The following is a 20,739-nucleotide window of genomic DNA, read 5'->3' as shown; positions in this document are numbered from 1 at the left end:
AGTGGAATGCTGCTACTGCATATGTTCCTGTGAAGACTTGCAAGTCTTTAATAACAGTCCGAGCATCAGCCGCTTGCACTGGCCACACCCATAGAAGATAGAACATGAATCTATGGCCAGTAGATTATTAAATTTGAATGCACCATCCAAATTCAGAGGTCCGCAATGATCCAAAAATACACATTGGAGAGGTTTGTTGTAAATAAGAGGGGTGGAACATTTAATTTGCTGACCAATGTCACAACTGAGGACATAGGCCCTCATTATGACATTGGCGGTAAATCCCACTTACTGCCATGCCGACTACCACCAACATACCGCCACTGCGGCGGATATCCTCTAACCATATTATGACACACACATACCAATCCGTCACAATACAGCCACATACACGAGTCAGCCAGCTCAAAGGTCAGTGATAAACTGGCGGTATCAAAACCCACACCGTTACGTCAACAGAACAACGCCCACAACATTATGACCCACAAATCACCACAGTGGACATTCAATGGCGGTAAACCATTGGTGGTACATACCGCCACGCTCAAAATACACACACACTAACAAAACAGCACCACATTGGTAAATTCAAACTACACAAACCCGACACCCATACACACACCACACCCACACCACTATAAAGTACACACCCACATTACCCACAACCCTTTACAAATAAAAACCATTGGCAAGAGACAGACACCACAACCACAGACAAGACCAGAGCCACACACCACCTACACCTATACACTACCCATGCACCCTACATCACACACCCCAACACATCACCCTACACACCTTCACCCACACCACACTCATGGCACCACAATGACACCCCACGTTCTCTGAGGAGGAGGAGCTAAGGGTCATGGTGGAGGAAATCATCCGGGGAGAGCCACAGCTATTTGGATCACAGGTGCAGCAGATATCCATTGCTAGGAAGATGGAGCTATGGCAGAGAATAGTGGACAGGGTCAACACCATGGCACAGCACCCAGAACAAGGGATGACATCGGCAAGAGGTGGAATGACCTATGGGGGAAGGTGCATTCCATAGCAGCAAGACACCAACTTGCTGCACAGAGGACAGGCGGTGGTCCCCACCTCCTCCCCCACAACTAACAACATGGGAAGAGCAAGTCTTGGCAATCATGCATCCAGAGGGCCTGGTAGGAGTAGGAGGAGAACTGGCCTCTGGTAAGTCAATTCTCTATTACTATCACCCCCTACCTGCATGACATCACATACCCCCACCCTTACCCTCACTCCCATCACTCCACCACCTCTCACATACCCCACCATCACAACCCACTTATCCCAATGCCAAGCCCTGCATGAAACACCAATGAATGGACACCCCTCACAGACCTGCATGGACACTTATTACTACAGCATGCAAACTAGAGAGAATCACCTAGCCCATTAAATAACAACTCACACAAGACAAAGCTACGAGGGCAATAACAACCATAGAGGGCAACACACCCAATATGTCACACGCAGAAACAATAACACTGCATTTACATCCCCACAGGTAACCCAGCAAATGTCACTGGCGAAGAGGTGCCAGCAACACCCAGTCCCCCCAGGTAGAGGCCCACAGTGATGACAGCAGCTCTGGTCGCCTGGATCTGGATGACCAACCTGGCCCATCTGGGACCTCTGGACAGTTGGTTACTCAGGCACACTCTCACACCACCACAGAGCCTCCCCCTCAGGAAACACCACCACAGCACACACCCAGCGGGCCCATACCTCTGTCCCCAGGACACGTCAATTAGCAGTGTGTTCACCACTACAGGGACCCAAGGCCACCCCACAAACACAGGACAATCAGGGACCTGGGGTCAGTGGCAGAGGGCACACGGTTCAGGTAACAGAGGCACAGGACAACAGGGAAGCTGGGAGGACTGCTGCGCCACAGGGGGAGGACAGGCCCAGGGAACCAACCCTCCAGGATGCACTCACTGAGATTCTGGAAGAATATCAACATTGCCTGGATACGCTGGGCCAGATAATGGACAAGATGCAGGAGAACATACGGCTGCAGGAGGGACAGTACCTGCGGACCATTAACACCACCCTGGTCTCCATTGCAGGCGTGCTGGCAGACATGGCCAACAGTATGAAGGAGGCAGTGGCACACCAGCAGCCCTCTGACACCAGCCAGACTACTGAACAGCCCTCCACCTCTGCTGCCACTAGTAGACAGGAGGCCCTGCCACAGGACCAACAGGCCACCAGCACCCCTCCCCCTGCAGAAGGAGAACCACTTTGCAAATGTTCTCTGCGATCCAGGTCGAAGCCAGAGACTATTGCCAAGACTCCTGCCAGGAAATAAGACTCTCCTGAATGTCACCCTTGTGTCCTACTCTGTCACCCTGTCCATCTTGAACTGCCATTGCTCCCCTTCCTATGCCCCCTTGGACACTGCACCTGTAATATAAATAGACTGGACTTTAACCTGGAATTTCCTCCATCATTATCCCAGCCCATTGAACTACCCCCTATTCTTCAGAGCACTGCAATAAGCACACTTTGATAAAATATAAGTATGGTGTATATCAATTGATTTCATAATGTATTCGTTTAACCAGGTTCAAACATTGCAATTCCACTTAAAGTAATGTTTACATAGGAAAGACCTGTAGTTGGCTGCACTGAACACATGAGGAGCAATAGTGGGGCACCCACATCTGCAAAAAGAGATGCTAAAGGGTACAGTGAGTGGGCCTAGAAGTAGGAATTCACAGCCTGCCAGTGACAATGTCACACATCAAACTGTCAATTATATGTGCAATAACACTGTCTTACCTGTGTCTCATTGGAAGAATTGACGAATAACTGCACTTCTGTTGTCCTCATCCTCTGCCTCTTCATCTTCACTGTCCTCAGGGTCCACTGCTGCCACACAACCATCTCCAGCCTCCTCCTCATGCAGAAAAGGCACATGGTGGGGCAAGGCAAGGTTGTGCAACATACAGCATGCCACGATGATCTGGCAGACCTTCTTGGGTGAGTAGCACATGGATCCACCTGTTAGATGGAGGCACAGAAACCTGGCCTTCAGGAGGCCGAATGTCCTTTCCATAATCCTTCTTGTTCGCCCATGTGCCTCATTGTAACGTTCCTCTGCCTTTGTCCTGGCACTCCTCACAGGGATCAGTAGCCATGAGAGGTTGTGGTAACTAGAGTCACCTGCAAATATCGAGGGACAACTGTTAGCCGCACACTCACCTTTAGGGCCCACATACCCATACACCAACATCCACTGGGTGGGAACCAGGGCTCACCTATTAGCCACAACCTGTGCCTCTGGAGTTGGGCCATCACATTTGGGATGCTGCTATTCCTCAGGATAAAGGCATCATGCACAGACCCAGGATACTTTGCATTGATGTGGGAGATGTTCTTGTCCGCCAGGCACACCATCTGGACATTCATGGAGTGAAAACTCTTTCTATTTCTCAACACATGTTCATTTCACCGAGGGGGGACAAATGCAATATGTGTTCCATCTATTGCTCCAATGATGTTGGGAATATGTCCCACTGCATAGGAGTCAGCTTTCACTGGGGGAAAACGATGTAGCTGCACATGTGTTTAATCAGGGCAGGCAACACTCTGGTCAGCCCTATTAAGAACATTGGCTGTGACATTAATGCTGCCAAGCCCACTATCACTTGGAAATGACCATTTGCCAGGAAATGGAGCACTGGTAGGACTTGCACAAGAGGGGGGATCCTGGTGGGATGACGGTTAGCAGATATTAGGTCAGGCTCCAATTGGGCACACAGCTCAGTGATTGTGGCCCTGTCAAGTCTATAGGTGAGGATAATGTGCCTGTCCTCCAGTGTTGCCAAGTCCACCAGGAGTCTGTACATGGGGGGATGTCTCCATCTCCTATTCATCCACAAAGGTTGCAATCTATGGGGCAAAATAGTGAGCCGCTGGTCATTATCTGTACATTCTAACCACTTCAGTTCAATGCATATTGTGATTGTAACATTATTCTTGGTGGGATATGTCCAAAATGTGAATTTGTGTACTGTGACGCAGTTAGGATCCATAGTCTGCACCCCCCTAAAATGGCGTCTGCCTGTCCTGCATGGAGGGACAGGTGAAAGTGAGGTAAATTCGATGACGTTGTGCGCCGTTGTGCGCCATTGCGGAAGGCGGTCGCAAACCACTGTGCAACCCCTCATTGGTTATCATTGGGCCCTATGGGGTGCAGTGGCCAATGGTGATGTACGCCGTCAGTGACAGTACGCACCGCCACGGACGTGACCGCTATTTTCTATCTGTTCACTCACTTACTACCTGACCTTCAACAGGAGACGACCTACACTTCATGTGCTGCTTTGACCTGTGTCTGGAACCGACCATGGCTCGTGTTACTGGGGAAACGGCCCCTGCCTTCACCTCTGCGGAGTTGGAGCGACTGGTGGATAGGGTCCTACCCCAGTACCGACTGCTGTATGGGCCTCCAGACCAATAGGTGAATACACTGTGAGTACAATGCATGGGGCGTGAATGCATGGAGTGCTGTGTGTGAAGGCCTCATGTAGGGGAGGAGTTGGTGGATGGGCCCATGTCAGTCTGCAGCATGTGTGCTGGGCCCTCTCTGTGCTAATGGGGGTGGGAAGGGGCATGGTGGGCCATGAGTGTAACAGGCAGGAAGGGCGGACTAATATCTTTCCCTGTGTGTATTTCCCTGCAGGTCAGCACCCATCAAAAGAAGGGTACATGGCGTGCCATCGTCAAGGATGTTCGGACCATGGGGGTTACGGCAGGTAGAGCACCCACTGTCGGAAATGGTGGGAGGACCTGATTCGCTGGGCATGGAAGACGGTGAAGGCCCAGCTGGGGATGGCCTCCCATCGAGGAAGGGGTGCCCGTCGAACCCTGACCCCCCTGTGGGCCCGTGTACTGGCGGTGGCTTATCCGGAGCTAGATGGGCACTTGGGGGCATCACAGAAGCAAAAAGGGGGTGAGTGCAGTGCCCTACATTACAACTTACACCTGGTAGGGTGGTATCCGGGTGGGGGGAGTGGGTCCTGTGGGTGCCCCTATGCCAGGCCTGCCATTGCAGAGTAGGTCCCATGTTGGGAAGGGTTCTGATGTGAAAGTCCTCCTACCAAGCTAGTAGGCATCCACTACTGGGCAGGGGTCTGTGAGTCTCAGGTATGCTGCAACTTGCGTTAGGTGTCCCTATCCATGGGATGGTGACTAGCATTGTGCGAGAATGTAGCCTCTTTCTAGCATGGCTACCCCCACTTTTGGCCTGTTTGTGAGCGTGTGTCAGTGTGTTTTTACTGTGTCACTGGGATCCTGCTAGCCAGGACCCCAGTGCTCATAGATAAAAACCTATATGTCAGTGTGTTTTGCCTGTCTCACTGGGATCCTGCCAGCCAGGACCCCAGTGCTCATAGTTTGTGGCCTAATGTGTATGCCTGTGTAGTGCCTAACTGTGTCACTGAGGCTCTGCTAACCAGAAACTCAGTGTTTATGCTCTCCCCTGCTTTTAAATTTGTCACTGTAGGCCAGTGACTTCATTTACCAATTTCAATTGGCATACTGGACCCCCCTTATATGTCCCTAGTATATGGTACCTTGGTAGCCAGGGCATTGGGGTCCCAGGATATCCATATGGGCTGCAGCATTTCTTTTGCCACCCATAGGGAGCTCATATAAACCCTTACACAGGACTGCCATTGCAGGCTGCGTGAAATAGTGCACACACTATTTCACAGCCATTTTCACTGCACTTAAGTAACTTATAAGTCACCTATATGTCTAACCTTCACTTGCTGAAGGTTAGGTGCAAAGTTACTAAGTGTGAGGGCACCATTGCACTAGCAAAGGAACCCTACATAGTTCAGGGCCATTTCCCCGGACTTTGTGAGTGCGGGGATGCCATTACACATGTGCACTACATATAGGTCAGTACCTATATGTAGCTTCACAATGGTAACTCTGAATATGGCCATGTAGCATGTCTAAAATCATAGAATTGTCCCCCCATTCCAAATCTGGTTTTGGAGAGCCAATTCCATGCATCCTGAAGCTCCACCATGGACCCCCAGTACTGCCAAACCAGCTCTCTGAGGCTTGGACTGCAGCTACAGCTGCTGCCACCTCACAGACAGGGTTCTGCCCACCTGGGGTCTGGGCAGCCCAGTCCCAGGAAGGCGGAACAAAGCATTTCCTCTAAGAGCAGGGTGGTACACCCTCTCCCTTTGGAAATAGGTGTATCAGGCTGGGGAGGGGTAGCCTCCCCCAGCCTCTGGAAATGCTTTGAAGGGCACAGATGGTGCCCTCCTTGCATAAACCAGTCTACACCGGTTCAGGGACCCCTTCTATCCTGCTCTGGCGGGAAACTGCACAAAGGAAAGGGGAGTGACCACTCCCCTGTCCATCATCACCCCAGGGGTGGTGCCCAGAGCTCCTCCAGTGTGTCCCAGACTTCATCTATCTTGCTTTGCAAGGTGTGGGGGCACTCTAGAGGGCTCTGAGTGACCAATGCGAGCAGGTGACGTCAGAGACCCCACCTGATTGGTCCATACCTGATAAGGAAGCCAATCCCCCTATCAGGGCTATATAGGCTCTCTCTTCAGATTCTGCTTGCAAGTTTCCTTCACAAATCCTCTGCAACAACTTCAGCATCCTCTGACCTCAGATCAACCGCAGCCTGCTCCAAGAAATGCTGTAACTGCAACAAAGTGTCCACAATAGACACTTTTCTTTAGCAACCTCAGCTCCAAGTCACCAACTGCAACAGTTTCCATGGTGTGCATGCTCTGGGGACTCCCTGTCTTCATCCTGCACCAGAAGGACCGAAGAAATCTCCCGTGGAGTGACGGAGTCACTCTCCTGCTCCAAGCAGGCACCTTCCAAGGTGACAACCGGTACCCTGGGACGGCAATGAGCATGCGCCTAAGGACACAGAGGGTGGACATAATCGACATAGACTGTCCTGAGGTCCTGCTGAAGCATTTTGGAGGAGGCAAGTCCATGCCTTCCCCAAGAACAACAGTACCCCTGTGTTTTGTGTCTTCTTCACCTCCTGAGGCCTCTGTGAACTCTTTGTAAAATTCCTTCATGCATAGCCTGGCCCAGGTCCCCAGCACTCTACCCTGTGACGCTCAACTTGCTGAGTTGTTCTCTGGTGGCATGGGACCTTCTTTTGTTGTGCTGCATCAACCACATTTTGCACCTCCTTTGAACCTGGATCCTGTGGCTTCTGGGGGTGCTGGCTGGCATCCTGAGGGCTCTCTAAAGTGCTGAGAGCCTCCTATGCCTCCTCACACAGAGTTGAGGCCCCCAGGTCTCCCCTGGGTCCATACAGTGCCATTTTGATGAAAAACACACTTTTGACGTAGCCAAGGCTTGTTGGCACCCTCCAATACAAAATCTTGTCTGCAACGATCTTCACGCTGTGAGACATCTTTTGCATCATGCTGGAACCTGCTGGAATCTTCCTAGGGTGCATTTCTGCAGTCCTTCATCTAACCGGGGAATCTTTTTTGCACCCTCTTCTGGGTTGGCAGGGGCTCCTGTCCTTCCTGGAACTTCTTTTGACTTCTGGACTTTTCCGGGCTCTGGGGTGGGGTAATTTACTTACCTTTACCGTATTCTTACTCTCCCAGTGATTCTGCACACACTACACTTGTCTAGGGGGGAATTTGTGATTCACATTCCACTTTTTTAGTATATGGTTTGTGTTGCCCCTAGTTGCTATTTTCTCCCATTGCATTCTATAGGATTTCCTACTGTTTGCATTGTTCTAGTGTATATATTGTGCATAATACTTACTTCTAGAAGAAGTATTGTCTCTAAGATATTGTTGGTACTGTGTCACCCAAATAAATACCTTTATTTTTGGTAACACTGAGTATTGTCTTTACTTGTGAATAAGTACTGTGTAACTATAAGTGGTATTGCATGAGCTTTGCATGTCTCCTAGTCCAGCCTAAGCTGCTCTGCTATAGCTACCTCTATCAGCCTAAGCTGCTAGAACACTACTACATTCACTAACAAGGGATAACTGGACCTGGGATAAGATGTATGTACCCAAGGTACCCACTACAAACCAGGCCAGCCTCCTACACATTGTGACTGGCAGTGCTTTTCCTAATGCGTAGGGCTGTTCCCTGTGTGTGAGTGTGTTGTGTACACCAACGGTGGTGTTGGTGCCGCCATTGACCAAGTGCATCCTTTGTCTTTCCCTCCTCTTTTTGCTTTGCCACCCTGTCCTTATGTGCATTAGCATCATCTCGCGGATGAACCAGTGAGGGTGGCCGTTGCATCCCACAGGACCCAGGAGGCCGAGCCCACCGATGGTGAGGGCACCAGTGGGACGGAGGGAGAGGGGAGCACCACAGCAGAGACTGGTGGGGACAGTTCAGACACAGATACCTCCTCCGATGGAAGCTCCCTGGTGGTGGCGGGCACCTCTGTGCCCACCCCAGCTACAGGTAGACCCTCCACCCCCCTACCAGCACCTCCCCTCCCAGCAGCCCCTCAGCGAGCTTCCCGTGCCTGCTAACCCAGGAGGGTGGGCATCTCCTTCGCCCCAGGCACCTCAGGCCCTGCCCCAGTTAGCCTTGCTGCCCTGAATGAGGAGGCTATTGACCTCCTGCGATCCATCTCTGTTGGGCAGTCAACCATTGTGAATGCCATCCTGGGGCTGGCAGCCCAAATGCAACATACAAATGCATTTCTGGAGGGCATTCACACTGTCTTGGCACAAAAGAGATCCATCCAAGCTCTGGCCTCCTCTCTGATGGCAGCTATTGTCCCTGTTTCCTCCCTCCCCCCTCCAACTTCTTCTTCCCGATCCCATTCCCTTCAATCCAAACCTATCCCAAGCACACAGTCAGATGAGCAGGCACCCAGGACAATACACAAGAGTGGACATAGCAAACATAAGCACCACACTTCATCCCACAGGCACTCACACAAACACCATTCAGAAGCAGACATACCAACATCCACTGCCTCCACTGTGGCCCCCTCCTCCTCATCATTCACCTCTCTCCCAGTATCGTCTCCACTCACACCTGCATGCTCTACATCCTCATCCACTACCACCATCACCAGCACAGCTTTCAGTGCACACCCCTCGCTGGCAGTCACCACCCCCACATCCGTGCACACGTCCCCTGTGTCGTCTCCCACTGTGTCTGTGCCCCCTCCTCCCAAAGCATCTAGCCCATGCACCTGCACCCAAACACAGCAGACTGACACCTCGTACCACCACTACTTCTTCCTCCACTTCCAAACCATCTCCCTCTTCCCGCCTCAATGTCCCTAAGAAGCTTTTCCTGACCACCATTGACCTCTTCCCAAACCCTCCCCAGGTCCCTCATGTCAGGCCAGGGTGTTCAAAACCCAGGCAAGCACCTCAGCCACCCAGTCCACGGGCACAGTAGTGTCCCAACCAACTCCAGGTGGGAAAGGATCCCCGCCACCAGCCAGCCAGACGGAAAGGGTACCTGCCCCAAGTGCTTCAAGGAAGGGCAAGGAGACAGCCCCAGCTGCAGGAAGGAAGGGTAAGGAACCAGCCCCAGCTGCAATAAGGAAGGGCAAGGAGCCAGCCCCAGCTGCAGGATGGAAGGGCAAGGAGCCAGCCCCAGCTGTAAGAAGGAAGGGCAAGGGGCATGCAATAGCAGGCAGTTGAGACAAGGAGGCTGGTGCTGGCACTCAGTCTGAGCCACCACCACCACCAACCATGGAGTTGCAGCCGTCCGAGGCTGCATGGGATGGGCTGGAGCCCCCCACCACTACCAGCTCCACCAGCAGCGCCGCCAACAGCAGCAGCAGCCCCAGTGGGCAGCCGTCTGAAGCTGTAGGGGATGGGCTGGAACCTCCCCCCACCACTACCAGCAGCAGCACCACCACTGCCACCACTAAACAGCCATCAACGCCAGCGGACAGTGTGTAGTCCTGCGTCCATGGGCTGTTGTGCGGCCTGGCCCCTACAAATCCTGTGAGTATGACACCCAGCTGAGAGACTGTGACCTTGCACTCCCCAAGATCTGCATCACACGGCACAATGCCTCACCCAGAACCAGTGGAGAAGCCATCCACTCACCCCATCCTCCCCAGGATGAAGCTCAGTGGGCATGATGCCCCCTCCAGAACCAGGGGAGAAGCCATCCACTCACTCCATCCTCCCAGGATGAAGATCACTGGGCATGATGCCCCCTCCAGAACCAGTTGGAAAGTCACCCACTTGAGAGACTGTGGCCTTACACTCCCCTGGACAGCGCACAGGGCTTGTTGCCCCCACCAGAACATATGGGCAAGTCACTCACTTGAGAGACTGCGGCCTTGCACTTCCCAGGACAGCACACAGGGCATGTTGTCCCCTCCAGAGCATGTGGGCAAGTCACCCACTTGAGATACTGTGGCGTTGCACTCCCCAGGATCGAGCACAGGGCAAGATGCCCTCTTCAGGACCAGTGGTGTTGTACCATGTTCCGGCTGAGGTGCCCCCCCCCACCCCGTTTCCCGTCCCCCTGAGGTGCCTTTCTATTTTTGACCTGATTTCCCTGCAATGTTTTCTCTGTGTTGTTGCAGGAGTGAGGTGGGGTCTTGGACTTTGTGATGTGGCCCTGTGGCTCACGAACATTGTGGACTAGGCAGTGTCCCTTGATTTGTAAATATGTACACTTTTTGATTTTGATGCATGTTTTACTAATATGTTTATCTTATTACACTCTTTTTACTCTATTGCAGTTGTCCTTGCAATATTCCTGAGGGGTATGGGGTGAATATGTTGTTACTACATTTGCTTGGGTGTACGGTGACGGGGTGGGGGTGTTGCGTGTGTGTGTCACTCTCTTTGTCCTCCCCCCTCCCCTGTGTGCTAGGCAGCAGTACTCACCATGGTCTTTTTCCCCGTCGCTGGAGTTCGTAGTGGAACAGCACGTAGAAGAACATTGGGAAGGCATAACCACGGACTCCATGGTGGCGTGGTTGTTCACTGAGTCTCCACAGGTGAGTGGTTTCCCTCCTGTGCAATGTTTCCACTAGGCTTTTGATGTCATTTGTAACGCCCCGGAAAAGGTGCTGGTTTCCTGTCTCATAATACAGTAGGCAGGACATTGTCTTCCGCTTGGCTGTAGGCGGTTACTGCTGTGGTGCCTGTTGATTCCGCCCTGGCTGTCGGTGTGTTAAAGTGTCTGTCTGTCTCAGATGTTTCCGCCGTGGTCATAATTTTGCGGTTATTACTGCCAGCCTGTTGGCGGTATTACCGCCACTTTATCACCGACTGCCAGGGTTGTAATAAGGGCCATACCGTTTTGCTTGTTTGTACAGACTATGCCACCAATATTGGTTCTGTAGTAAGGAAACTGTAGCCACCACACCACTCATGAGCAGCAATAATCAATTCAAGCCTGCGGTCCTGGTTGGGTATCACTCGAACACCTAACCCGTGAATGCGAGCGAAAGGATAATTTTTGGCACTCAACAGATAAGAATATTTTGCTGCATATTGTTTAGATAATGGAGCGCCACTGAATGAAGCTGTGGCAGCAGCCATGATGTCATCATCCACCCTCGTGTGAGAATGAGAAATCACAGCCACTACAGCTGTCTGGACTGCTCTTTTTGCAGTTTCATAAGCCAGTGAATTCCCTGCAGCGTGTATTTCAACACATTGGTGACTCAATGTATGAATTACACAAGCCAGTGGCAAGCAATCCTCAAGATGTAATCATACTGATCAAGAGGCAAAATATCACTGGGCACAGGGTGTTTTTGTACATTCTAGAGGAACTCTTTTGTTTACAAAGTGGGGTCAAAAACATAGGTGGACATTATGACATTGGTGGTCTTTTCCAGTGGCCGTGGTGACAACTGTCAACAGACCACCACGCAGTTGGAAATCCGCCACGCAGATTATGACACAAAAACACAAAACCTACAGAAACCAGCCCCAACAACAATTTCACCAGACCCAATGGAAGCAAAAAACTGTCGGACTCACCACCCTCCCTGCTATGCCAGCAATACACCGCCCTCCAAATTATGGACCACGAATCTCCAAAGCGGACACTCAACAGCAGTCAGCCATTGGCCGTGCACACTGCGTGGTAGAATTGGGCACCCAACACCAACAAACGCCAACATTGGCCCGATTGAAAAACCCAGAGCTGACACATATACACACAGCATACTCAACCACCAACAGCACTATCAAACACCCCCCCACACAACCCACAATCCTTTGCAAACATGAAAAACTAACTACACCATGCCAGCAAAAGATAATACAAGAACTGCACACACAAACCACAACCACAAATTCACCTTTCACGCATCACATACCACACATCATACCCTGACACTTATCACAATCTCCACAACACACACACTACATCTACCACACAATAGGCATGTCCCCACAGAATAAGCCACATTTCACAGAGGAGGAGTTGTGGGTGATGGTGAAGGAAATCGTCAGTGTAGAGCCACAGCTGTTCGGTGCACAGGTCCAGCAGATATCCATTGCCAGGAAGATGGAGCTATGGTGGAGGGTTGTGGACAGGTTAAACTCCATGGGAACATCTCCATGCATAAGGGAGGACATTTGCAACAAGGTAAAGTGTGTGCAGTGGCCTCCAGGCACCAAGTTGCAATCATGAAGACTGGCAGTGGACCCCCACCTCCTTCCCCACAGTTGACAACATGGGAGGAGAAAGTCTTGGCAATCCTGCATCCTGAGGGCCTCACTGAAGTCACTGGAGGCTTGAACACTGGTAAGTCACCATTACTACCCTACCACCCCCGATACCTGCATGGCATGTCACCCTATCATCCTGACTTCCTTCACCCCACTCCATCCGATACAGTGAACCACCCCCATAACAACCCTAAATTGCATATCACTGCATGCCCTACCCACTCCAAACACACCCCTCCTAGCTCTGCATGCAGCATGTAGTACTACCAATACCCCAATCCACCAGCATACACTAACCAAAGGTGGGAGGACAACACCCATCTCATAAGGAAAGCCAGGAATGGTGAATATGTGACAGACAATGACTGTAACAAAACTTTCGCATGTCCACAGATACCCTAGCCAATGTCAGTGGTGAGCATGTGCCACAGCAACCCAGTCCCCCACCAGAAGATGCCCTGAGTGATGACCGCAACTCTGGATGTCCAGATCTGGATGATTTTCCTGGCCCATCTGGCACCACTGGTCAGTCGGCTTCCACATCCCACACCTAGCACACCACATGGTCCCCTAATCCGACTCCAACACAAAAGCAGCCACCCAACATCCCCAAACCTCTGTCCCCAGGACACGTCAATCACTTGTGTGCCTACCTGTACAGGGACCCGAGTCGACACCACACAGGCAAGACAATGCCTGGTGGTGTCAGTGGGAGAGGGAACACCGTTCAGGGGACACAGGCGGCCAGGCCCAGTGGGAAGTTAGATGTGCACTAGGGGGAGGCCCATCCCAGGGAACCGACTGCCCAGGAGGCACTCACACATGTCCTGGGGGCCCACCAACAATCCCAGGACAGGATGGGTCAGGTGATTACCGTCTTGAAGGAGAACCAGTGGCTGCACGAGGTACACCACCAGGAGGTCATGCAGCAGTTTCAGGGCTTAAATGTTAACATGGCCACCATTGCAAGGGTGGTGGGTGACACGGCAGACTCGATGCCTGAGTACACAGCACACCAGCAGGCCCTTTGCACTAGCCAGTTAACTCCCCAGCCAACAACATCTGCTGCAGCTAGTCGACAGGAGGACCTGCCACATCACTCACAGGCCACCAGCACCCCTCGCCCTGCAGAAGGTGAACCACCCCGCAACAGTCCCTTGAGACCCACACAGATACCAGAGACTGTTGGCAAGACCCAAACCACCAGCAGGAAATGAGCCCCTCCTGAATGTCTCCCTTGTGTGCCAATGACACACCTTGTTCACCGTGGACTGCCATTGCTCTATTTCCTAGGGCCCCATGGATACTGGACCAGTGCAACAAACCAACTGGGTCACTACACTGAAGTTTACGTCCACCATCACCCCACTCTATTGCACTATCCCATCCTTTTTGTCACTTCAATAAACACCCTTGAACACAACTGAAGTTTCTGTGCTTTATCATACAACACTATGCAACACCTTAAACTGCATTATCCTGTGTAAATGTCCTATAATGTGTGAATCCCTTCAACAAATGTGTGTAAACAGTCTGTAGTCATCAGATCAGTACACAGTTGTGACCACACCTACATCTGCAAAAAGGGAAAGCATAAGTGACAGGGGAATGTATTATGCCCCGTACAGTAATAGTTCTCTTTCTAGCTCGCACCGTGGGCTCCATTCAGAGTCAGAGTCTGACTGAAGCTGTCCCCCAGCGTTTGGCACGAGGTAAACGGACCGCGGCTCAGCCCGCCTCAGCTGGACCCGTCGCCTAGCCGAGGTCTGGCCTCGGGAACTCCCGAGGCACAGGCAGAGCCATCTGCTTTCATAACTTGCGGTATTTCCAAACTGGCATTTGTATGTGCACTTTAACCCTCGCAAGAAACCGCCCCTACCACCACCGCGTTACCTGAACGACGACGCGGCTGTGCTCCTCGTGGACTCGCTTCTTCGGGTGCGCCGCCATCCCGGCGGCAGGTGACGGAGGGGCCCACTGGGAGCGCCACTCGGACTCTTCTCAACAGAGCGTTCACTCTCTGGGGCCTGTGCACAGCCTGCCCGGCCTAACCTGAGGGGACCTTCCGGGGCCCGGCGAACGTCGCCGCCATCTTGAAAGGGAGTCAGAGCCCGTCCATACATAGAGAAACTTGCGTCACTACGACTTTTATTTTGAACATTTTGCAAGGTTGATGGATGTTTTTACTGCTGTTTTTTTACTGCAAGCTAGGCACAATTTGTCTACTGACAAAAGGTTAAATTCATCAATAGCAGACAGCAGCTGCACGGATGCAACACTGTCCACTGGCTTCGCGCTCAGAGGAAGACACTACAGCTCTTCCTCGTGGTTGGCGAGGACCAGACACTTTCGAACACATTTCCTCGGTTGAAGGCTATAGAGGTGATCCCTGAAAGTATAGTCGTGAGGCACTCTGCGAGCTAACTCTGTGGTCGCTACCTTAGCCCTGGTGGAGTGGGCTCTCAGTCATAATAGAGGCTGGACTCTCCTCTACTTCGCGGGTCCCGCTGTGGCGCGAGAGCCATTTGTGCAAAACCTCTGAGCTCCACTCCTCTGGGATACCGTCGGACATGCTGTTTGCTGCTGGTTTGCCTTTGAACTCTCCTCTTCGCGGGTCCCGCCGCGGAGTGAGAGCCGCTTGTGCAAAACCTACGGACAGTTCCAGTGAGGGACTGGGTGAGTGCAGGGGCTGCGAGCGTCGGGACAGGACTACGTTTCCCAGTAGTCCGTTAGCCCGCGCCTCCTGTCATCTGGCCGCTCTCCCTGAAAGCCCCGCCCCATTCATAGCTTAACTTTTCTCTTATAAATTCAATCAGCTACTTCCGCGTCGCGGGAGCCCGGGAGCCCGGGACAAGGGCGGGTCCGTCTGTGGCCGTCAGGGCACGCAGGAGGCTGGGCTGGGCCCACTCTCTTTCACCTGCATTTCCTTGATCCTACTTGGTATATGAAAAAGGTTCTGGGTATGCCATCATCAGCCCTAGGTGGAACAGCAGCGAAGGAGGGGGGAGCCAACATTGGGACTCTGGACAATTACTTTAAATCGGCAAAGGGTGATGGGGGAATCGAAACCTCTTTGGAGATGCGTAGGACAGAGCGTCGTCGCTCGATTGAACACATGAAAAATAGGCCCCTCAGTGACATAACTCCCTATCCTATCTCCCAAGAGGAAGGTTCCCTCAATGGCAGCCCGGATCTTTCATCCCAAGAAGACGTTCCCCTATTACTCCGGGATAGTTCTCCCATTTCTGGCCCACCTCCTAAACAAACTACGGACATCACTCCACTATTAGTTGCCAGTAGTTCGGCAGTTGACTTATTCACCCAAACACACACCAGACCCAAAATCAAGATTAATAAGCTAAAGCAAACTGTGGTGGCAGAGGTGTATGACCTACCACCAAATAAACGCAGAAGGAAGATGAGGGGTGGTCAGGGGAAGAAAAAGATCCCCCACTCTGATTTTGGAAAGTCACTCAAGTCCGTACCTATGTTAGACAGGCCTTTAGTTAATGTGCAGAGGGCTACTCCCCTCAAGGGTACTAATATTATTACCACTGCTTCCATTAGCGACAAAGGGAAGAGTCCACTCAACACATTACTTCCCGGTAGCTTTTTGGGGAGCATTGAATCTTTAATTAGATCACTCTTGTTGCCCATTAGCGAGAGCTTGCAGAAAATAGAATTCAGGCTGACCACTCTGGAGGCAACTTTAACCACCCTGAAAATTTTGGACAACAAACAGAGTAGAACCACTGAGTCCAATCTACCAATAGGAACCTTCCCCAATATACAAAACCCACTGATCCACACGGGGCCTCCCTTGGGCACTACTGCCGCCCCTCTTTTACAGCCACTTATGGCTATCCCAGTTCCAATTTTACCTACTAACTCTAACATCCTACCATCAGAAACAGATGGCCCAGCACTCCAACGTACACTCCCTGGTAAGCCTGCCCCTAGACCACGAGGACCCGACCTACCACCAGAGGCTAACAGCCTCATGGTGGTGTTGGCTGGTGTTCCCTCTCTAGAATTGGGTGAAAATGAGAACTATCACTCACTCAAGAGGAAAACCATTAAATGGTTGAATTGGAACAGACCTCTTCCAGCTCACCTCAACAATGAGATCATTATGGTAAGAAGGGTACCATGGTTGGGGAAGTCGGGGAAATCAATAGCAGGGGACTGTATCATTGTGTCTTTTCGAGACCCTGGAACAGTACTATACATTTGTGCTGGGTCAAATAGATCACTGGATTCTACCATACAGACTTTGCCAGTTTCTTTCTTTTTCCCTCCCTTTTGCTTGCACCATGACTTGTCACAAGGTAACTGGACAAGGGTGGAACGAAGATCTAGATACAGGGGATATGCTCCACGTCCAGTTTATCGACCTTCGGAGACTTCCTTTTCAGACTACAATCGTTTTAACTGTCTGAATGGTCTGGATGGTGTGGACTGACTGCCCCCAAACCCGAACCTAAATCCTGTGACCTTGGATAATGGTCCCAGTAAACTGCCTGATCTGGCTGAATCCACTTCTGAAAATGACCCTGTTAGAGTAATTGGTGTAGTTTCTGGCTCTTCCCCCCACTCCATCCCTGCAATCTGTTCTGTGGCTTCTCCAGCGCACATGAGACTAATTTGGTGGAATGTGGCTGGTTTAGCCAGCAAACTGGGCACCCAAGATTGGATAACTTACATTGAGTCCGGGGATGTTTGCATGTTCCAAGAGACTTGGGCAAGGGAAGATTATAACCATCAAGGTTACGAGTCATTTTCCATCTCGGCTAGGTGGGAGGGTAAGGGCCGCCCCTCTGGTGGACTCACAACTTGGGTGGCTTCCCACTTAGGATGTCAGGCTTCACGCCTACCGGTGCCATCAGATGATATCCTAGTGGTTTTATTAGCCTGGCCGAACCTAGCGAAACTTGCCTTGATAAATATTTACTCCAGGCCAGTGGGAGCTTCGCGTGAATCCCCCACTATAGAGGAGCTTGCAGTATATTTAGCGGAAATGCCAAGAGATATCCCTTACATAGTGGGAGGGGATTTAAATTCCCATTTCGAGCCGTTGGTCGGTCTCGTAGAGGGATTTCCCATGGAAGAAGAGTTCAGGTGGTCAGTACCCTCTGTTGTAGCACCTTCACCAAAGGCATGGACGCCTGTGGCTTTGCAGATTACTGCTCTCACCCTAAAGCATGGAATTAGAGCCTGCAATGGACGTATTAAGTCTGATGTACCAAGCAAAACCACGTACAACAGAGTGGGAAGAGAGTCCCGCTTGGACTATGTTCTTGTACAGATAGTGAACTGGTCTTCTATCCTGGACTTTAGGGTGGTGGAGAGACTGGATAGTGACCATAACGCCCTTGAACTCGATCTTAGCCATCCTGGGCCAAAGGCCTCCATAACAACCATGGGGAAGTCCAAACCTGAACTACTACTAGACAATAACAGGAGAAGAATCAGGTGGGATAAACTAGCTATGAGCCAAGTGAAACTTTCGAAGCTCTACGCAGGTTTAATCCCCATTTTGGAAAAAGTGGGAGAGCTAGCCAACGATGTGAGCAATATAGTCCACCATGAGAAATTATATCAGGCCCATGAGGACCTTATAAAGGGAGCGGCCTCTGAGCTTTTTACCAGGGTCCAGAATCAGAAGAGGATCCAACAACATAACTCCTTATGGTACAATGCAGTCTGTATGAAGGCAAAGGGAGAACTCTTCAGATGCATCAAGGAGGGAACAGATAGAGAGAAGCTGCGAGAAAGTAGACGGGCTTATAAAAAACTGGTCATCCATGCTAAAACCGAATGGGAGGAGAACCAGTGGGAGGAGCTTACCTCTTCCCTCGCAACAAGAGACCACCAAATGTTTTGGAGAGTAGTAAACGGGGGGTCGGGGAACCTCCATTCGGCAATAGAACCAAATATTGCAGCAGGGGTGTGGCAGGCACACTTCCAGTCTCTCTACAGTTCCGAGCAGGGAGAAACTAAGATTGATTTCGGTACTGGACTGGTAGAGTATGGCGGGGATTTGATAACAGTGGGGGAGGTGAAGGTAGCACTAATGGGACTTAAAGCTGGAAAGGCGCCAGGATTGGACGGCCTGCCCGGGGACCTGTTCAAGCAGGAGCCCGGTGTTTGGGCCCCCTATCTGGCTGCAGTGTTTAATGGAGTTCTGTGTGGCATGGAAATTCCGAGTACTTGGCTGGGGGCAGAGGTGGTTCCTATATTTAAAAGGGGCTCGCCCCTGCTCCCTGCCAACTACAGACCAATCAGTCTAATTGACGTGTCACAGAAGCTGTTTGGCAGGATACTGCTGAATCGGCTTCAGGACTGGGTGGAAGAAACGGGTGCCCTCAGTCCGTATCAGGCGGGATTTAGAAAGGGAGTTTCTGCAGTGGACCAGGTTTTTCGTCTGAACGTTATTTATTGGAGGGCAGCAATATTGGAAGGGGGTAGTTTATACACTATATTTGTGGACCTGAGGGCTGCGTTCGACCTCGTGCCCAGAGGGAAACTCTGGAATGTTCTGGCTGAGATGGGGGTCCCCCCAGACATCCTGATAATTTTAAAGAGATTGCACCATAATAACTATGCTCGGGTCAGGTGCGGGAAATACGGGGAATTAACGGACAGATTCCCCGTTGACAGGGGGGTTAGACAGGGCTGTGTATTGGCACCGACCCTGTTCTGCCTCTTCGTCAACGGGGTAATCGCCCATCTCAATGGAACTGAATACACAGATGCCCCAAAATTGAATGGCAGCAGGGTGCCTGCAATCATGTTCGCAGATGACACCCTGCTGCTGTCCAAAACCCCCATGGGGATACAGAGGCTCCTTGATTCTTTTGTGGCTTTTTGCACAGATAGGGGGTTAGAAATTAATGCTAACAAAACCAAGTTTATGGTTATGAACCCAACCCCAAGATCACGCCCGAACCCCTTACTGGGAGCTTCACGTTTAGAGACAGTCTCCACCTTTGAATATCTAGGTGTAACGTTGAATGAAACCATGTCCTGGGGAACTCACCAGACTAGGGTTAATCTTAAATTAGTGCAGACCACTGGCGGCATTGCTCGGTTGATGAGAAGCTCCACATATCGACCGCTGGGGCCGCTTATCCAGATATACAAGGCACAGGCTAGAGGAGCTCTGATGTACGGGGCGGAACTGTGGGGTCACACAGCTTCCTGCAGTTTGTCTATAACTGAGAACAACTTCATTAGACAGATAGTAGCACTCCCGTCCAGTACTCCGCTCCTCCCCCTGAGGATGGATCTGGGTCTGAGACCAATAGCAGATGAATTAGGTCTCAGACCCATAGTCTTCTGGCGAAGGCTATGGAGCACCGAAGAACTCTCTTCTTATAGGGCGGAACTGAGGGAGTTTTTAACCCACCCTAAAGCTCTACAGATCCCGTGGATAAAATATATAAAAAAGTCCTGTATGGGATTGGGCCTCCCTGACCTGTGGTCGGATCCAGCTAACGCCTCACTAAGGATCCCACGAAGAGCTTTGGTCAGTGCTTACCACGAGCAGAAATTAGTTATGGCCCTAGTCTGCAAGAATGAGGGGTCATTAACATCTGTATTCGCGCAAAGCAAGGACTCATATCGCCTGGAGAGGGTTCTGGATGCTCTGTCTCCTGTGCTGGCCAGGAAGCTATTTCTCCAATGGAGATATGGCACATTGCCTCTGCGATCTTACACCTGCTCCTGGTCAACACTGCCATCTACCAAGCTATGTCCGACATGTGTGGGAGCAGAGGAAAGCGATCTGCATGTGGTCTTGTTTTGTCCAACTTACAAGGCCGCCAGGAAATATTGGCTCCTACCACTTATTAGAAACCTTGGTTTTAGGGAGTACCTCCCGGTGTACAGAATTTTAAAAACTGATGTTTCAGGTCCAATTGTGTTTGCACTAGCCAAATTCCTTACCAATGTCTGGCATATTCGTACCCGTATTTCAAAGTTGCAGGCTCCTATCTAACTTTAAGTTTTTATTTTAATTGTATGGTCTTTTATCTGATGTGTTT

General features: G+C 51.2%; 1 pseudogene; it reads right to left on the bottom strand.

The window, feature by feature from the left end:
- Window positions 1–14,904: 14,904 nt before the first annotated feature.
- LOC138297650 (small nucleolar RNA U3) lies at window positions 14,905–15,099 on the bottom strand (annotated as a pseudogene).
- Between the last annotated feature and the right edge of the window lie 5,640 nt (window positions 15,100–20,739).

This window comes from Pleurodeles waltl, chromosome 5 (genome assembly GCF_031143425.1).
Source record: "Pleurodeles waltl isolate 20211129_DDA chromosome 5, aPleWal1.hap1.20221129, whole genome shotgun sequence".
NCBI lineage: Eukaryota > Metazoa > Chordata > Amphibia > Caudata > Salamandridae > Pleurodeles > Pleurodeles waltl.
Note: the sequence above shows the minus strand (reverse complement) of the source record. Positions and strands in the feature narration are given on the sequence as shown.